Below are 5,995 nucleotides of genomic sequence, written 5' to 3'. Positions count from 1 at the left end.
GTGCTCCTTCGTGTGCTCTCTCTCTGTGTCAAATAAATAAATAAAATCTTAAAAAAAAAAAGAAGTGTAAAACAAAGATAAGCACAGAATGAATGCTAATTTTCACTTGGTCAAACTCATCAGGTTTACTTCTCTTCTTCTGGGTAAAGTTCTGAAGTCCTCTGTTTCAGTCTCAGCTGATGACTCTCTGAGGTTTGCTGCGTAGCTATCTTTCTGGGATTCTTTTTCTCCTCTCTCTTGTGCTGAAGTCCATGTATTCCTCTTTGGTTTACTCTCCTCACCACCCACCTCCCCCATTACATTTTCTAATAGTTTGCTAACAAAGGATAAATGGAAGGTAAGTTTTTTGATACATTGTATATCTGACTAGTTGTCTGCAGGATTTTATGGTGGTTGTGGAGAATCCGATATCCTCTACTTCCTGATTGTTTGGATGGAATATGCTTTTTTCTGTATAAGTACCTGAGATAGTTTTTATTCCCAGTGTTGTGACATTTTGTCCAGATGAATATTACAAAGATAACCCCAGTATGACCTTATTCTATACTTTTACCTGAACTTATGTACTACTATGGAAACCATATTGTATTAATTTTTGCTTTGCTAAATGATCAGAATATGTCATGCTATACTTAACAGTGGAAAATTCTTCTAACTTTATTACCCCTTCATGTAAGAAAAGTCAACAGAATTTATTCCTTTTCCCTTGCAGAATAGGAAGTAATGATCACTAATTTACTGAAGACTTTCCCTGCAGCAAGACCTGTTCTGAATACACTTACATGTATTAACTCATGCTAATCCTCCACACGGCACTTTGAGGGAAGGGCTATTATAATTCTCATCTTTAAAATAGATTTGAGATATATAAGGCATGAAACTCACCCATTTAAAGGGGAGAGTATAATGGCTTTTAATATATGTATAGAGTTTTGCAGTGGTCACAGTGATCTGATTTTAGAACATTTTCATTACTCCAGAAGGAAACCTTGAGCCCATTAGCAATCACTCTCCATTTCTCCTGCCTGTCCCCTACACTTTGGTCCTAGGCAACCACTAATCTTTCTGTTTCTAGGGAATTTGCCTATCCCAGGCATCTTATATAAATGGTATACATTATGTGGTCTTTTGTAACTGTCTTCTTTCACTTAACATAGTGTTTTCAGGGGTCATCTACATTGTAGCAGATATCAGTACTTCGTTCCTTTTTATGACTGAATAATATGCCATTGTATGGATGAACCACATTTTGTTGATCCACTCATCAGCTGATGGACATTTGGGTGGTTACCACCTTTGACTATTATGAATAATGCTACTATGAACACTGGTGTCTAAGTTTTTGCATGGACATGTGTTTCCATTTCTCTTGGGTAGGTGTCCAGGAAGAAAATTGGTGGTTACATTATGTTTAACAACTGAGAAACTGCCAAACTGTTTTCCAAGGTAGCTGCACTATTTTACATTCCTACCAGCAAAGTATGAGTGTTAGAATTTGTCCTCATCCACACTTGCTGTTGTCTGTCTCATTTATTATAGCCATCCTAGTGTGTGTGTGAGGTGGTATCTCATTGTGGTTTTGAGCTGCATTTTCCTAATGATTAGTGATATTCAACATCTTTTCATGTAATTAATTCTTGGACACTTATATATCTTCTCTGGAAAAATGTTTATTCAATTTCTTTGCACAATTTAAAATTGGGTTGTCTTTTTAATTATTGAGTAGTAAGGGTTCTTTATACAAGTTCCTTTTGTTAAAGTAAGCTCTACACCCAACGTGGGACTTGAACTCACAACCCCAAGATCAAGAGTTGCACACTCTACCACCTAAGCCAGCCAGGTGCCTCCTTTATGCAAATTCCTTATCAGATACATGATTTGCAAATACTTTCTCCCATTCTTTGAGTTGTCTTTTTATTTTCTCAGTGGTGTCTTTTAAACCATATAATGTTTTAATTTTGATGAAGTCTAACTTATGATTCTTTAATCACTTCTGCTTTGGTGTCCTGTCTAAGAAATCATTCCCTAACCCTAGATTTATGCCTATATTTTTTTTATCTGTGAGTTTTATAGTTTTAGCTCTTACATTTAAGTCTGTAGTTTTAAGATCTAGTTTGCAGTAATTTCCGTGTATGATGTGAGGTAGGGAATAAAACCCCCATTTTATTTAATTTTTATTTTTTAAGATTTTGTTTATTTGACAGAGAGAGACACAGTGAGAGAGGGAACACAAGTAGGGGGGAGTGGGAGAGGGAGAGGCAGGCTTCCCGCTGAGCCAGGAGACCGATGCGGGGCTCGATCCCAGGACCCTGGGATCATGACCCAAGCCGAAGGCAGACGCTTAATGACTGAGCCACCCAGGCACCCCTAAAACCCCCATTTTAGAGATAGGGAAACTGATGAACCAAGGGGTATTATGACTTGCCCATGGCTCTACAGCTAGTTAGTGTGTAGTTCAGAATTGGAACTCAGGCCCTCAGACTCCAGAGGAGCCTAGGTCCAGATGAGCTGCCAGTGCTCTTCTCTTTGAGCTCTGGTTGCTTCTGTAAAAACATAGGTTTCAGCTGCATTGCCTTAAAGGTCCCTCAGCTTTAATTTGCGGTCAGTTTAAAAACTGTACACTGCTCAGGGGCTTCTCTGAGCAGGCCTGTCCCTGGAGTATGTATGTACCAGCATTGCGTGTTGACTGGAAACCATGTCCTCAAGGTCTCTCCCACATCATCAGGGAGCAGCCAGCACTCGGAGCTGTAGAAAGCTTTGTTGATGGTCTTCATTATCTAGAAACAAAAAGCAGAGGTAGAGGAGAAACCTCAGGAGTCCCCCATCCTCCTCCTGATGGAAGAACACAAACAGCCTCATTAGTCACCTGCTAAAGGTACTACCTCCACAAGGGTGCCTCCTTTTTGGCATAAGAAGTCCCTAAATCCCGCTCGCTGTGGATGATGGACTTGGTGCAGTAGTTTGGGGCGGCACGGGCCTGTCTGGGGACCTGGGTGTCTGTTCTCCTCAGTGGTTCCCATGGCTACCAGCCATGGATCCCTGGAGGGAACAGGTCTTTGGTGTTAGGGGATTAATGATTCTTCTACTGTAAACCTCCTCCTTCTTGTCCCCCTCCCCCGATCACGATGGTATGGAACGTGCACTGTTATGCTGGACTTCTGTGTTCCTGTGTGTTCTGCTGGAACTTTGTCATGTTATATATTGTGTCAAATAGGTCATTCTCTATTAGGCTTAGACAGCTCCGGGTAAACTGAAATTTCTCTTGAAATGGTATGCATGTGTTGTGAAGAGATATTATCTGATAGAGCAAATTGAGTTCTGGTGTCAGATCACAGAGTTTAAGGTATAGAAGGGACCCCATTTTCATTGCTTGATCCTTTTTATCCCACGTCCCACTAGTAACTCTTCAGCTCTGGCATAAACACCTTCGGGGCCAGGGAACTCGTTTGTAATTTCCAAGAGCAAACTATAAGAAAAGTTAGGGAAAGGTGTTCCCGGTCTCTTGATTATTTTCTCCAGACTGGTGTGAGTCATGCATTCAATTTTACAAGCATTTATTTATTTATTTATTTTATTTATTTAATTTTTTTTACAGCTTTTATTTATTTGAGAGAGAGAGAATGAGAGACAGAGAGCACGAGAGGGAAGAGGGCAGAGGGAGAAGCAGACTCCCCGCCGAGCAGGGAGCCCGATGTGGGACTCGATCCCGGGACTCCAGGATCATGAGCCGAGCCGAAGGCAGTCGCTCAACCAACTGAGCCACCCAGGCGCCCCTACAAGCATTTATTAAACATCATTCCAGAACCTGGCAATGAGCCTCACAAAGGGTGTAGAAAGAGAAACCCCACCCAGTTTCTAAGTTTGCAGACATGTGAACAGCTCATTACTACAGTGTAGTAAAGGTACACCACACCTCTGTGTCACCATGGGTCCCAGAATTACAGTCTCATCATTGTCTTAATAATGCAGAAAGGTTGCATTTATGAAAATTTACCTCCAAACACGTGAACACACAAACACAGTGAGCTAGACACGGCATTCATTTCCACTCTAGCTATCTCCCTGTCCACGTGTACTGGGGTGAAAATAACCAGTAAATTTGGGGGCTGGTCTTCCAGATGTCCCAGGGTTTTGCATTTGCTGCTTGATTGTGGATTACAGTGGTGCTCTTTCCCAGGGGGTGTTTTGGAAATGTCACTGACACTGCTCTTAACTGTATCTTGTATTAAAGAAGATAGCAGTATAGAATTGATGCCGGCAGGCTTGATCTGGTGACCCAGAGGGGGTCCCTCAGGACTAGACAAGAGGGTCCTTGGCTTCATGCAGGATAGAAATCCGATGCGAGCCAGCAGAGCTTATTGAAGGTAGAGAACACATACAGGCGTTGTGTCTGGGAGACTTGGAAAGGAAAGGAGCATGAATTTCATCTTTGTTCAGGATCTGGGGGTTTTTAGGGAGGATTGTGGTCCAGTGTACATGTGCTCTCAGGCATCCAGGAACCTGTTAGAACAAAGACGAGGGCCAGGTGTTATTCCTTGGAGTAGAGGGTCTTGGCATCGAGATATTTAGCTCCCTTGGTCTGGAATATGCATATGATGGCTTTGTGGGGGTCCTTCTCAACTGGCCCTTCCTTAGATGTTATCTATTCTAAAGAAATCATTAACTCCTTGTCCCTGACAAGGAGGACATTCTGAGGCCTGTGTAAAGTGGGGTGGGGGTGCATGTCCTGGCAAGAATAGAAGCAGGAAAAGGAGGAAAAAGCAGATTTTTATGGAGTCCTTCTGTTTCCCTATCTCAGAATTATCTTATTAATTATTAACAATTAAAAGTGTCATTCAAGGTTGCCAGTAAGATTTGGGTTAAATACGAGTTTCACGTCCTAAACTAGCAATCAAAATTTTCAAGGATAACTTATATAAAAGTTCTTAAGCTTTTAAAACTTCAAGTCCAAGGGCTTAAACACTGGAATTAACAACTTGCTATGCACACACTTACAACCTCTTTTATCCTATTGTTCCTGCTCCCAAGTTTATTTCAAGCCACTTGTATGCATCTCTACAATTTGTGGTTTTGACTAATGCTATTCACCAAGTATTTCTAGCATCCTACCTTCCGGCTTTTGATTGGGATTGCATGTCTTGGTCCTACCCGATTGGGTGGGGCCACAGGACTAGCTCTGGCTGGTGACCTGTGAGAAGCACATTCTGAGGTTTGCCTTACTGGGTGGGACCAGAGCCGCCTTTTGGTTCTAAGGCAAGGGAGGTGAGGAGGTATGGGAACCTAGGGAATTTTCCCTTTTTGGTAACTGTGTCCGGGTGTAAGTAACCTGTAGGTCAGCTAGCACTTGGGGATATTTTGTGGTGGGTCGCCTGATGGGCCTGTTTGTATGTAGCAGTGGGGGTGGGGTGGTTGGGGGTTGGGGGTCCCTATGGGTCCTTCTACCTGACTCAGGTTTCCATTGTTCAAATTGGTTGCCTAAAATTGGCCTCTACATTGTGCACATGGGTGTTACACTACCCCCTGCTTTTCTGTAAGTCTGACAGTAGGAGGAGAAAGAAACGGACTCTCACAGGCTCTTGCCCCTTCTGCCCTCTCCTCCAGCACCCTGGACCGCAGCTTTCAGCCAGCCCCCCAGCTGCACAACGCCCCCATGAGTTTCAGAGATGCAGGGCAGGGGGGCTAGTGTTCACCATGTTTCCTCTGGTCTCCCCTGGTCTGTTTGTTGCATCAAAGCAGACAGACTAAGCTGAAACCTTGGCCTGGAGGCTCACAAGCTCTGTGACTTTAAGGCATTTAATCTCGTGTAGAAGACTGCTGTTGGCAGCACCCGCACCTCGTTAACAATGTCCTACCCAGTAAGTGGGTGGACGTGGGTTACGTACTCAACCCAGAGCCTATAACATGATGAAGTGCCTGAACTGGTAGCTTTTCATGACGGAGTGATAAGAACAATAAGATCTCTATGAATGGATATGGAGTGATTTCGGGGGGGGGG

Source organism: Leptonychotes weddellii, chromosome 16, assembly GCF_054177405.1.
Source record: "Leptonychotes weddellii isolate Sample4059 chromosome 16, ASM5417740v2, whole genome shotgun sequence".
NCBI lineage: Eukaryota > Metazoa > Chordata > Mammalia > Carnivora > Phocidae > Leptonychotes > Leptonychotes weddellii.
The sequence above is the reverse complement of the archived record's forward strand: the minus strand, read 5'-3'. Positions refer to the sequence as shown.